The sequence below is a fragment of the Antechinus flavipes genome, chromosome 4, assembly GCF_016432865.1.
Source record: "Antechinus flavipes isolate AdamAnt ecotype Samford, QLD, Australia chromosome 4, AdamAnt_v2, whole genome shotgun sequence".
In the NCBI taxonomy this organism is placed as follows: domain Eukaryota; kingdom Metazoa; phylum Chordata; class Mammalia; order Dasyuromorphia; family Dasyuridae; genus Antechinus; species Antechinus flavipes.
Genome location: NC_067401.1, coordinates 250,181,454 through 250,196,704, shown reverse-complemented (window position 1 = coordinate 250,196,704; position 15,251 = coordinate 250,181,454). Strand labels below are relative to the sequence as shown.

The 15,251-nt window shown below is 32.3% G+C and overlaps 1 protein-coding gene across 1 annotated transcript in view; it reads right to left on the bottom strand.

Moving 5' to 3' along the window:
- Window positions 1-15,251, bottom strand: part of BCKDHB (branched chain keto acid dehydrogenase E1 subunit beta) — a 238,451-nt gene that overhangs the window by 35,036 nt on the left and 188,164 nt on the right. The gene's annotated exons all lie outside the window — the stretch shown is intronic.

Sequence of the window (15,251 nt, the reverse complement as noted above, 5' to 3'; positions counted from 1 at the left end):
GAATAAGCATTTCTTAAGTGCTTACTACCTGCAAGCACTATGTGTTACAAATTAAAAAAAAGCTAGAAAGGCCCTGCTCATGAGGAACTGATATTCTAGTGGGGGGGAACAATATACATGTGGAATTTCAACTTCAAATCAGCCATAAAGACCTCAGAGCTCTTTATCATATATAATCTTTAATGTGATTTCTAATGATAAAACCAAATGTTTCTGATGTTGAATCATTTCATAATATCAAGGACTCGAGTGTTGGTGAGAACTTTTTTCTCTTCAAATCTTTAGTTGAGGTGCTTGTTGAGGTGAAGATTACAAAATAAGGTTCCAGGTCCTGTTTCTTTGAAAGTTGTATCCCTGAATGATGGCCGCAGGGGTCAAAGGGACAACATGGCTGGAGGTCTGGGAAATACTGCTCACATAAGAATGTTGGTATTACATTCTCTTTTAAGTTGTCCTTGGATTCTGTTGTACAAAATCTTTCATTTCTCTTGGATTTCAGAGACTAGTATTTTCACTTGCCACATTTACACATTTGGAAATTCATGATCAATCACAGAATTGAAAAACAAAGTGTTTGGGGATACAATATATTTGCATCTGAGCTCAGTTTCAAGGCTTTGGAGCATATCACACTTTCATTAGGAACTAAAGAAATATATAAGTTTCAAAAATTTTCATGAAAATGTAAGACAGTCTATGATTTCACCAGTGAAATTACTTCTGGATTTTTTTCAAGTTCATTCTGCATCTATGTGAAAAAATGGGCCAAAAAACATTTGGACATTATTCCATTTGAATGGTTCATCTATTATTTCATTGCATTTCTCCCTTCAAAAGGACTGGATGCAAATTGTAAGCTAAGTTGAAAGAAGGGGGAGAGTCTGTCCTATTTGGGGAGAATCTGTATATTAAAAATGAGTTTGGGCTCTGGTACATAAAGCTTTAATAAAGAGAGCTAAGAGATCTGAGAAAATTTCTTTCTCTAAGCCCCAAATCTACATGCTAGTAAAACAGACCTATAGTAGTATAGACTGAAAATGCTTGCATGAACTTGATTATTTAGCTGAACTTACAACAATTAACTTTTGTCTATTCAACAGTCACTATTGACAACATTTTATCAAGTGACAGCATGAAGCCATAGACGAACTACTTATCACATTTGCTAATGACACTTAAATTGGTTAGCATGTGTGTGTGTGTGTGTATGTGTGTGTGTGTGTGTGTGTACTCCAAAAAGAGAGCAAAGATGGATTATTTCTTTCATCCTTTAAAAAGGAAAATTAGTTATCACCTTGAAACTTGATTTTCATTGTTTTTTGTCACAATTCTTAAACAGTGCAATTATATATCTTATAGTTTGTGTTTACTATTAGAACACTGTAGGAAAGTATAATCAATATCAAATTATTTGCTTTCTCAAGAAGACATGAATGGGAAGGAGAGATTTGAAATTCAAAATATTAAAAATTATTAACTTTTACATGTAATTGGGAAATATTTAACAAAATAAATTAAAATATATTTAAAAATTTAAAAAAAAAACCTGTAACTATTTGGATGACTTAAATACCAAACATTTAATAATCAAAATAAAATAAAATTGAATTGAAATTTTTATTTTAGACTATGCTGCACAAGGCTACATTAGGAGTCTGAGGATATATAATATCCAAAATTTTGGATATTAATAATAGCAGTAAATGAAACCATGAAATGATTCTTTCTATAAATGTAATATTTACCATTTAACCATTATCAAAGATGCTATCAGCCCTACTAAATTAAAAGCAACTTAATATTATTTAGGTATAGCAAATCATAAATACCAGCTGACTTAAGATCAATTATGTCTATTACCAAAAAATAATAATAATAACATGTAGCAAAGGCAGCTTTGTGGCACATGAAATAGAGTGCTGGGACTGAATGAAGAAAACTCATTTTCCTGGCCTCAGACACTAGCTGTGTGACCCTAGGAAAGTCACTTAATCTTGTTTGCTTTAGCTCCTCAATGGTAAAATAAGCCAGAGAAGGAAATGGCAAACTACTCTAATATCTTTGCCAAGAAAACTCCCAAAAAGGTCAGAGTAGGAAAGATAGGACATGACTGAAACCAGTATACAACAATGAAAAGCATAAAACTAATACATATACAAACCATAAAGCTCCAAGTTCTCTTAACATCAAAATTATAATTTCCACTCTATCAAAAAAAAAAAAAACGCTCATGAGTAATCATTATGTAAAAATATCAAATATTAAACACACATCCCATATTAATATTGTACTTATAATATACATATATTACACTTTCATGTGAACAAAATTACATCTTCCTCATCCTATATCCTAACTATAGTCACTGAATGAATTATACAGTATTATCCACTTAGTATAATCAATCTCTACTTCTGCCAATGTTCCAGATTACCTCCCTATTCTTTCATATAGAGAATTTCTGAAATCAAACTGATAAATCTCAACTTTGGATCACAGTTGTAATTTTCTCCATCTGCTAGATCTTACCTGAGCAATACATTATTCATTTTCCCAAAACTTTTTTAAAGATAAACTAAATGCAGATAATAGACATGAGAAGTTTACCTACACAGTAAAAAGTCTGAACACTACCATTCATACACAAAAGATCAGAGTTACTAACTGATTCCTTCCCCATTAAAATTACTACAGTAAGTAACTGGTCTCAATAAGAAACATTTAGAAAACTTGAAGAAAAATGACTTCTTGCTCTATCTGCTAATGGTACATAAAGAATTTAGGATACAAAAATTGTACTTTCCATAAAAGGAAGGTTGGGGGCTGGGGAGAGAATTAATACAATAAACTTTTCAGATAATAAGAGCTATCTTTGAAAGGAGTATCATTTATTCATCTTTAAAACAAAGCTAATGTCCAATTTCAATCAGGCTTTACAAGGTGGCCTGAAAATCCAACAAATGCAGTTCTATAAAGTAAAAAGAAAAGGGAATTTTCAAGGCAGGATAATGCTTATGTCCTAGATGAGTCCTTAGCACAAATATTCTGAAGAATTTTTATATTCAAAAGGTATATGGGAAAACAGACAAGGTCTAGGAGAAAAGAACAGTAAAAAGTAATGTTAGAAAAGAAATGGGGAGGAGGGAGACTCAGTTGAGAGGAAAAGGGGAAAATAGCAGAGAAAATCCATGTGATTGAGTCTCAAAGGCATTTGCAGATGGCGTCCGACTGCATCCAATTTTTCTTGAGTTGCTAGATTGAAGCCATGTCCAATTTTCTCACTCTGATATTTCAGAAGATCCAGTAACTTCCATCATTAGAGTTTAAGTATAAAATAAAGATAGCCAGTTTCCTTGAAGTGTTCTAAGAAAGCTGAACATAATCTAATAATTCAGAGCTACAATACTGATCCAAAATAAAGCTGACAAAAGTAAAGGATAATTATTCTTAACATACTAGGAAAACTTGATATTGCATATTTTAAGTTCAAATAAAGTTACAAGTAAAACCTGAAATTTAACCATGGAATAAAGCAAAAAAGGGAAGCTGCTGCCCATTGACTTTTTGTTAGAATGGCAAAATGTGTATTTTTGGTATTTTCTTTGATTAGTCAAACATATGGTTTTTGTTCTATAAAAGAGCACCAAAAATTTATAACATTAAAACAGATTCTTGTTTTCTTGATTTTGTCATAATTTTTCTAAATATCTAACAGAATTTGTTTAATTTCTTCTAATTTTCCCTATGATAAAATATTTCTATAGATTTACATGTTATCTTTTCCCCTCCCCCTTCTTGAGGAGTTATCTTACCCTTTGATTGCATAGAAATCCCCCCAAAGAATTCATGCAAGGGTCATGCTGTCTTCATTTTTTACATTAATATAAATTCTCCAGTTTTCTTTAATAGTATTTCTTATGAGGTGATAATCACATAGACAAAAACTTCATTCAAAAGTCTTGGAGTTTTGGGGGTTTTGGTATTTAATTATAATGGATTTCACTATTGAAATAAGAAGGAAAAAAGAAGAAAAAGGAAAAATAAGGAGAGAGAAAGAAAATCATTTTAGTATAAGAGAATTAAGAATAATTAAGTAGGAAAGGTTACTTGACATAGCGGGTACAGAAGGAGTCAAAAGGCCCTCTCCTCCTAATGAAGTACCTCATCTTTCCACATTACCTGTTCAAAAGTTGAACTATACAAAAGTGACAATATAGAATCATAAAATAACAAGCTGGAGGGCACTTCATACTTTTTTGATCCTAACTTCTGTATTTCACAAATAAGGAAAATGAAGTCCAGAGAGGATGGATCCAAACATAACCAAGTCCTTTGATTCCAAGTTCACTACTTTTAATTCAGTAACACAGTCTATCAATCAGTTCTTTTAATATGTCCCTGAAAACAGAGACTTTCTATAAAACCATAAAAAGGCACTATTATGATTAAGTAAATGTATTAGAAATCATAACTGTGGATTTTATTTAAGTATTTTTGGTACCATGAGTTCAGGTACATCAATTAGTAAATCATATATAATTATTATATATGTATAGGTGATTTTACTTTGTGAGGAATAGAAGGAAGGCACTGTTCTTGCCCCTAAGATGCTTGTAATTAATTTGGAGACTTTATTGACTATATTACAATTGGTCATTGTCCCCCCCAGGAGATTAGAGTAAGAGATCTTATTTATAATGAGAAGAGCTTTCATACTGTCTGAGAATATAAACTATACTATTGAACTCAGTCTGACTTCTCAATTTATTATTTATTAATGTGAAACAGATGTTGGGACTTCCTATCTGCATTACTCACATATATTTTAATCTGTAATGTAGACACACTGCTATCACTAAGGGTTAGCCCAGATGACCCTATTGGATAGCCTTTCTGAACTCCTCTCCACTTAGAGGCAAATTCTTAGTCTCATCTCTGAATATAGTCTTGTCCTATTAGATCCAGATCCCATTAACCCTAAGAAAATATTCCTTTTCTGTGGCTGTGTTGGGGGGGGGGGATATATTCCCACTTTTCTTTAAATTTTATTTTTCAATCAGCAAGCATTTATTTTCTTTCCCTTCCATTCTCATGCTATTTATGTCAAAAAGTAAATAGACATCTTTTTCTAATCTCCTATCTATTAAATGAATAGGAATGAAGAAAAGAGGGAGGCAGGAAAAGAGAAGAGGGGGGGAAGGAAGGAAGGAAGGAAGGAAGGAAGGAAGGAAGGAAGGAAGGAAGGAAGGAAGGAAGAAGGAAGGAAGGAAGGAAGGAAGGAAGGAAGGAAGGAAGGAAGGAGAAGAAAAGAGGGAAGGGAAAAGGGAGGGAAAAAGGAAGGAAAGAAAGAGGAAAAGAGGGAGGGAACGTAAGAGAAAGGGAGGGTATGAAGGAAAGAGGATGAGAAAGGAAGGGGGTAAGGAAGGCGGGAGGGAATGAGGAAAGATGGAAGGAAGGAAAGAAAAGTTATTAATGTCTTAGTCACAGGCCAAGCATTATTAAGCACTGGGAATACAAAAACAAATACAGTACCTACTCTAAAGGAGCCTACATTCAAATAGGGGATAGGGAATTGGTAGAACAGGGAAACGCATCCTGTTCCAGAAAGTTATAGGGATAGTAAATAGGCCCAGGTAGAACTCTATTGAACCCATCAAGGAACAAAAGCAGAGTTGATTTGATCAGGGATTATGGTTCAAAAACTGAGGAAGGGGGAGAAAACACAGAAGAAAGGGAAAGTGATTGGTAGAATTGTGGAAGTGGTTAGAGAAGATAAAATGAAGTGATTCATGGATAGGGCTTTCTGGAAATAATGGTCTAAAATAAGCAGCCTTCAAACTAGACATTTGGGGACCATCATAGAAGTTTTTCCAGGGCATGGTCTGGAAGAAGTACAGATCCCTGGACTTCTGCTTTTATTCAATATCTATGGATCAGTTCTTCTAACTAATCTTCCTTAAGTTGGAACTTGAATTATATGGTACTTAAAGAATAATCATCTCACATTCCATACTTTATAAGTACTATATCATGTAGGTTTTGTTTTCTTCCAATTTCCCTGTCAAAAACATTAATTCCCTTTTATTCAAGTTTCCTGTCTGTATGCATTAAGATTCAAACAAATCAACAGACCTATCCTCTAAGTCTCTTCCTTGTCAAATAAGCCTAAATGTTATGAATGAATCATTCCATGAAAGTCCAATTTGATTATTCACCATGAAGTTAAAGTGACTCTGGGTTCCCAAAGGTTATACTTATGGAATGAAAACTCAGATAGATCCCACCAAGTTGAAGAGACTTTGAATATGGCAGCCAATGTGTCTTGAGTGCAAGGACCTCGCTAAACTCTAGGATTGTTCAAAGACTGATGAACTTCTTAGCTGCAACAAATGATGAAGGCCCTCTACAAATCTGTGGACAAAACAAAAGATTTTTGAGCTATAGAAGCAATTATGAAAGAAACCACTGGGGCAGCTGCTACTCTAGAATGAATCTGACCAACAAAACAATGATAAATAGAGTGGAAGTAAAACTACAGTGTCATCACAAAACTTTTAAGTATCCAAAGAAAAGAATGTTGGGCACTGCCAGAGAAGTACATTAGAACTTTTTTGCTGTTGTTCAGTCGTTTCAATCACATCTAACTCTTTGTGACCCCATTTGGGATTTTACTGGTAGAGATATTGTAGTAGTTTATTAATTAATTTATTTAATTTTTTTCTCTAGCTCACTTTACAGATAAGGAAACTGAGGCAAAGAGGCTTAAGATTTGTCCAGGATCACACAGTTAATAAGTCTCTGAGGCTAAGTCTTCCTAACTCCAAGCCCTGCACTTAGCCACTTCACCACCCAAATTATATCAAATAATTATATCACCGCTCAAATTATATCTTAGGAAGGCAAATTTCAAAAACACTTAGAAAAGAAACAAGCATAGGGTTATGGGCAGAGGCCTTAAATAGAAAGCTGGTGAAGAAAGATGACACATTCTTTAAAAAACAGTATCTGGACCTGGCAGCTCATCCTTGAAATCCTAGAAACTAAGGGAGGCTGAAGCTAGGGGATTGCTTGAGTTCTGAATTGCAGAAGAACAAAACATGTGTCCATAGCAAGTCAGACACTTACATGAGGAGTCTCTAGCAAAACAGACCAATCAGATTACCTAAGAAAAGGTGAAATGACCTTGGTTGAAGTTTCCATATCAGTCAGTGCTGGAGTTGGGCAATGAGGGGCTACTGTACTTTCTAATCTATCTCTAGGTGAGAGAAGAAGAACCTCAAAACCAAACAACAACGAACTCCTATATTTTAGTAAAAAAAAAAAAAAACAGAATTATAAAAAACAGGTTTAGCAATGTAAACACAAATGGGAAGAGGTATCAGGAAATGGATGAGTAGGCATGAGTAGGACTGTGAATTAGTTCATCAAAGAAATACACCTTAATGAAGGCATATTGAAATAATTACAAATGATCCTGATAAGAGAGAATAGGCAGCAGCATCTCAGGAAACATGTGAAAGACAGAAACTTCTCCAATGAACACTCTTTTTAAAAGAATATAACATAGACTAGTCCATACCCACAAGGCATAATCCTCCTAAATAGTATTCCTACTTTGAAATGGTATTCCTATTTATAGTCTGAACTTCTCTCTGAAGTTCTAAATTATTTACTAAATTACTAAAATAATCATAGTGCTGCTGTGACCACATTACCTTATATTCAAAAACCTTCAGTGATTCCTCAATAATTAATAAATACATTGGAAATTCTGTCCTTGGCTCCAAATCACTTATATGGCGCATATACTACATATATGGCGCATATACTACTTGATATACTACATACTTCCACAGAATAAGACTACAACTCATTCCTTAATCTCTTCATGCTCTCTTCTACTTCCATGTCCAGCCAAATGAAATTAATTTGCTTTTTGTTATAGTTACTATACTAATAAATGTAAAAAAAAATAAGCATAAAATAACCTGAATTCAGCAAAGTATTTGGGAAAATCTTTCATAGTTTCCATGTGGACAAGGCAGAAAAATGAAGGCTAAAAGAAACTAGAAAAGTTTAGCCTTGGGAGAAGGAGATGAAATAAATACATAACATATTTGTCTTCAAAAATATGTACAATATTATCATATGCAAGAGGCATTCAATTTTTTAAAACAAAACTCTGGGTAGGGATTGCATTGTATTCTACTCAATACAACAATTATATCTCTTCCCAAATGGAAAGTGAGATAGAACACCTGAAAGGAAGATTGTTCAGAAAATAAATGACTGGTAGGGATACTGAAGAAGAAATTCTTACTTTGGGTGGAAAGTTATCCTCTAACCTCTATTGTCCCTTCCAATTCTAAAATTCTGTGATTATTCAGTTCCTGAGTTTTATTCCAACTATAAAGAGCTTCTCTCCTTTATAGTGTGTTTGGCTAATCTATTAATTTGCCCTATCCTACATAAGTGAATTTGAAATGGTGTAAAAAAAGTGTTTTACTTTTCTGCTATATTCTTTACAAAAATCACACTGCCCTAAAGCAAGTGGACATTCATAAAGTACTATTTATTTAAACTATATTACACAATAACTTATGGGTAGTACTAGGATTCATCTGTGACTGTACTATAAAAATAACCAAAAATTTAGAGCTCAAAGGATCCATGTGTCTATTTTATCTAATCCTCATATTTTACAGATGAGAAACTTAAGAGGTCCAGAAATGTCCAGTGATTTGCTTACAGTGGCAACTATTAATATGAAATAGAAAGATAGCACCGTAGATATAGCTCCCTAGAAAATCATTCAAATGCTGTCTACTTCTGTAAAGTGCGGATTATAATAAAATCCATTTTCTTAGGTTGTTGTAATAATAAAATAAGATGGTATTATGAAGCACTTTCAAACTTTAAAATACTACATAAATATAATAATAATGATGACTGATGACGATAATGATGATAGTGATGAAGATGCAGTAGAACTAGAATTTAAATCCATGCCCTTTGCTGTCAAAATGAGTGTTCTTTCACTGGAGTTGTGCTGTCTCTTATGATCAGATATTATGAAGAATATTGTAAAGATCAAATGAGATCATTTTTGAGGGATTTAATAAAATGCTTATTTCCTCAATCCCTTTACCTGTATCACATGGATTCCTCTTTCTTCCAAGTTTGTTTTTTAAAAGCCTATCTTTTAACTTAGTGGCCTCTTTTGAGCAGGTGATTCTATTCTAGCTAACAAACTCATTCGTTGGTCAAACATCATTAGTACTGTCATTACCAATAGTAATTAAATGCTGTAGAATTCCATATGTTCTAACACTACTTTGTTTTCTTTGTTTTTCTAAGTACCATAAAACAACATAATTTATGAAACCATATCTAGTTATAGTGTAATAAATAATACCTTGAAAATAAAAATAAAAGCAAATCTTACATTTTTAATGATCAAAATTCCAGGATTTGTCAGATGATGCTTATGAGTTGGTTAGTTAATTTACTGGATGGGATAAAAAGCAGCACTCTGACAAGTGGGGAAATTAAAATTGAATCAGCTTTCTTTCCTTTAATAGCTTTCTACTATCAAAGAACAGTATAGTGCTATCCTTATTTGAAATGCAAATCTATTGCCAGCTTTCAAATGTTCGCTCTTGACAACAATGCCAGTATATCCAACATTTATTAGGGGTTTATTAGGGGGTTTGTGTTGTATCTAACAGGAAATTTTCTGATTTCAATTAGATAATTAATATCTTATAAAATTTACAATTCATCATTGTTATTCAAACATATAGGGAATCAAATGTTACTATAGTTCTAAAAAGATCCTTTAAAAAGTTCTTTAAAAAGACAATGCCAGGCACTGGTTTTGTCTTGGGTGAGTAGAATATTTTAGTAACTTTTTACTGTTTAATTTTAAATTTATAATTATTTAATTTTATTTTATTTAATATTAAATATTAAATATCATATTTCATATAAAGACTACATTTAAGATAATGTACATCATTTCACTGAAAGAAAGACTATTATCCTTAGTATTATTTTCACCATGAGAAACTCAAAAAATTTTGGCTTCTGGGCAACCATCATTAAAGCATTATTATTAAATCACTATCTGTAATTTATGTTTAAGTTCTATTCTATCATGTATTCTTATGTTTAAATAATGTCTGCATAATTAGAATATAAAACATTTCAAAGGCATACTTAAAATGTTTTAAATAAAAAATCTAATGTTTATCATCTAATAACACTATCTGAATAAAAATAATTTCAATTTCATTAATTCATAGCTCCTGAGATTAATTTCATAAGTGCCCTTGAAAATGATGCTTTATCAATGAAAATTCTAAGTCAAACAAAGCTTGATTATAAATCTTGTCTTTTAATAATCAGAAAAATATAAATAGAATCCACTTTTAAAGTAGATTTCTCCTCATTACAGGAGTAAAAATTGCTATACATGTCTGTCAATATGAGGGTATTTTACATGTTTATAATTAAAAAACAGAATAGTGAATGTCTACTCCATTTGAAGTCAGTTCTTCCTGACTCCAGATTGCCTTTGTTTACTCCATTTGCATGAACCTCTTTTGTATAAATTAGTTTTCTTCACAAATGAAGCTATAGATCTTGATAAATAAATTACAATTCTGGGGGAGAAATAAATTAATGAAAGGCAGCAACTTGATCAAACTGACTCCTTCAAATAATCCTGGCAGACAGGCAATTTAACTTCATGTGCTTAAGTTGGGAGGTCTATGGGATTTATACTCAATTTATTAAGGATTAGTTGCCATGTTCTCAATAAAAGTTCTCCTTTTCCATGAGAGCCTTGCAAATGTTAATGATGTAACTTAGAGTTAATAGAAAATGACCCTCTGCAGAAGTATGAAATGGAAAGATCATGACCAAGGATTGGCAGAAAAATATTCAGATTTCAGCATTCCACTAATTCTAGATTTTGGATGAAGCTCCTAAATAAGATAAATTTTGTAAACAGGATTAAAGGAGAGGTTTTCTACTTGTTAATCAGGAAAGGAACTTGGGAACGAAGCCAGCATCCAACTTCTACTTTTGCTCCCAAATGCCTTTTAGCTCCTTAACATCTCCTGAGTTGGGGATCTAAAGTCAGTAATTGTTTCAATTAAGTCTTTTGCTCTTAAAGAATTGAGAACCTCCTGTAAATGATAAGCAAGGTCAAAGAAAAAATAAATTCAGTTAAACTCAGCCATCTATCTCTGCTTGCTGAATATCTTGCGGTGGGAGACAATGTTAAAAGAAAAAAAAAACAGAAGTGAACATTTCAAAAATTAACAGCTAATGTGGCTGAGAAGCAGAATAAAATAGAGAGGGGAGAATTAAATAAATACAAATATCTTGAAAAGACACAGATATCCCACAAATTATATAAACAAAAAATTTGGGATTGTTTTGTTTTTTGTTTTCTGTTATTTGTTTTTTAGTCAAAAGACCATGATAAAAATAAAGGTCAGACAAGGAATAAAAGAAAAAGGTAGAGTGAAAAAAAGGAAAACAACAAAAACAGAAATAAGGAAATAATGAAAACACTGGTTTTCAAGCAAATAGTAGCAGAAAAGAAAAAAATAATAGCTTGATTTCATTCATGATAAAATTTGACTATTGATTCTGAATAATTATAATAAAAGTTAAAATCTTATGTAAGATATATATATGTATGTATGTATGTATATGATGGATGAAATCTCATGGAATAATTTAAACATGTCATATCCAATACTACTCTTTTATTCATAGGCGGAATTAAAAGGCAAAATTGGAAAACAAAAAAAGAGAAAGCAAAAATATAACTTTAACCTTAACCCCTGCTTCCTTTGGGGATAGAGGACAGAGTGTCTATACTGAAAGAAGCTTTGCTGTCTTCAGAAAAACAATTCTGAAGTGATTTTTCACAGAACATGCAAAAAGATAAGAGAATTAGAGGGAAAAAAAGTCTTTACCAATAGGTAAGTGAATCTACCTTTGAAAGTTCTATGATAATACATTCCAGATCCAATAAGATCATATTTTTATGGAAATCTGAAAAAAATAGAACATGAAAGAATATACTATTGTTTTCAGTTGGCTTTAACTTGGTGCCTTCACCCTAGTCTCCTGCCAAAGAAAAAGTTAACTACTACAATTCAAATACTGTTTGTAAAGATCACTATATAACTATTCATGATATAGGGTTTTCTAAGAAATAGGTTCTACAAAAAAGCTACCACATTTTCCTACAACATGATATTTTTGTCCTTTTTCATGAATTATACCTCTCTTCAAAAAGACATTCCACTTAGAAATTCAAAATCTTTTTTCTTCAGATATACTCTAGTTATTTTTACTTGCTCATAAAAAAAAAGTTCTTTTGCTTTTTTAATTAAGCTTTGGGTAAAGAGATAGAAGCAACTCTTCTGAAAAACAGTGTCTCAAAAATCAGCATTAGTAGTTCAGCAATAAGTTTTCTACATCTTTTGATGTACTCTATCTAGGAAAAGATAAGTTAAAATGTATTGACACCATTGAGTTTCTCCCTAATGAGTTTCCCATTTGATTTATGGCTCAATTTATTAAAGCACTATGCTAAGTGCTGAGAATACAAACAGAAAAGTAAATCAGTTCCTACTGGGAAGGAAATCATATTCTAATGGGAGAGACAACAAATATGTAAGGTTTCAGCTGCTAGTCAGAAAGGTCCTATGTCTATAGCATGTAGCAGCAAACAGGATGGTAATACAGCTTTCATTAGTGTCATTTCCATTATTATATCATATTGGTTCCTGATGTTGAACCATTTGGTAAATTCAAGGACTTTATGGGCAAGGATTTTCTTTTCTTATTCTTCAGTATTACTAGTAGGAACATATGGTACATCTCAATAGGGGTTTTTTCTAAAGATGATGGCTTCAGACACTGGACTGCAAGGATGACTATTTCCAAGGTTCTTCTGTCCTGAGCTGTCGCTAGAGGGGCATGGAAGTCAAGGTGATGGTGGTAATTTGACTTGCACGTGCTGCCTTTTATCCCCTAAAGAATCTAATTTGATGAATGAACTCCTATAGAGTTATATCAACGTTATCCCCTTCTTTTTTTTAAGGAATGATTTGTGCCTGTTAAATCAGTATTTAATCTGATAAATTTAGAATCTATCAAAGGATCATAGATTTAGAACTGAAAAGGGCCGCAGAGATCATCTAGTTCAACTCCCTCAATTAAAAGATTAAGAAATTGAGACCAGAGAGTTACAATGCATTGCCTAAGCTCGCACAAGTAAATGGAAAAATACGAATTTAAGCCCAGGCCCACTGATGCCAAACCCGGTGATCTTTCCATTACTTGCAAGGAGAGAAGTGAATGCTTTACAACAAAGAGAAGGAATATTAAGCAAAGATAAAGCATGTGCTAGAGGAATATAGGATAATTATATATAATCAAAGAAGCAGAAAATTCAAACCTTATGCCAAAATTCTGCCTTAATAAAATGTATAGAAACCATCCTACTATATTAGTGGTACTCTGACACCTTATTCATCTATATCAATGGCCCTCAAAGGATAGTCAAACTCTAGGGAGTCTCTGAAACCCTTTCAGTGTACAAATTCAAAATAAGTTTTATTTCTAATACGGTAAGTATCTATAAATGTAACATATATAAATAAAACTCTTTTGACAGATCCTCAATAAATTTTAATAATATAAAGATACTGAGAACAAAAGTTTTAGATAACTGATTTAGATTCAGTTATCAAATGTATTAAATACCAAATAAAAATCATTTAATTAGAATCTAGTCAAGAACTCTTAGCCTAAGAGATGTATCACTATCCCAATAAAAAGTTTGTGTATTTTATTTACTGACCACCTGCTACATGGGGGAAACAAAAATGAATATATGATATGTTCCTTGATAGTAGACATAACACAAAGCTAAAAAATGGATAAAGGTAGAGTGGGCCACTTTGGTTATACTATAGAAGATTTTTAATACAAGACTAGTAATAATAGTTTGCATTCATACAATACAATATAAAATATTTCTTCACAATCCAGTAAAACAAGTAGTAATTTATTAGAAAAATAGCTCTCACAAATGTCTGAAAAGATGAAATCTCCCATCACAGTTATATTCTCTTTCTGTGACAAGCTATATGAGGAATGCATCATTTATTTCTCCTTTCTCTAGTCTACAAATCGTGATGTAAAACACTGTGTATAATCAATTCCTACCACTGAAATCAATTTTATCTCTCTTTCCTTTGATCTTCACTCTACTCTATTTTTCCCATTATATTTGAGGATTTCTATACAGGTATATGTATATGAGTGCATGTATATGTATGTACATATACATGTATATATTATATACACACATATAACTCATCTGGATATACATTGACATATTCTTTTTATCTAATCATCTTTTTTAAACAGATATTTTTCCCTTACTGTATTCCAAATAAGTGTTTTATCCCACAAAGTGTCTAAAACATTTACAGCCTTTGTTAAGGTCTCTATTTTACTTTAATATCTTCTATACACTAAAGTTTAGATGGGAGAAGTCACAAGTATTGTTTCTGTTCTTCTTGGTTTGTCTTTCATAAAATTTGCAAAATTTTATCAATGATTGGATAAAGGTATACATGGTACACTCATCAGAATTGCAGGTGGCACTTAGCAGGGAGGGACAACTAACACTCTAGATAACTAAGTGAGGATTCAAAAAAATCTTGATGATTTGAAGCACTGGGCTAAGTCTAATAAGATAAAATTCAATAAGGTTAAGTTTTTATACTTGGGCAAAAAAAAATCAGATTCATACGTACAAGATGGCTATATAGACAGCAGCTAATCTGAATAAAATCTGGAAGTTTTGGTGTACTGCACAAGCAGTATAATTTGGTAGTTTTTTAAAAAGGTAACGCAATTGTAGGATGCATTTCGAAAAGTATAGCTATCTGAGGACAAAAGCTTTCAGGTTTTTTGTTTATTTCTTTTAGTATCACTAATGCTTAGTACAGTGTTTACCACATAATCTTTTAGAAAGAGGCCATTCTTTGCCTCAATTGCTCCCTAGCCTTAATCACTGAATGGATGCAGCCTCAGACAGACCTGTTAAAGAAAGACCTTAACTTAAAAAGGCCTAGGTCTTCCACTGCATCCAGGGCTATCTCCAGTCGTTTTGATCTACATCTGGCCACTGGAACCAGATGACTCTGAAG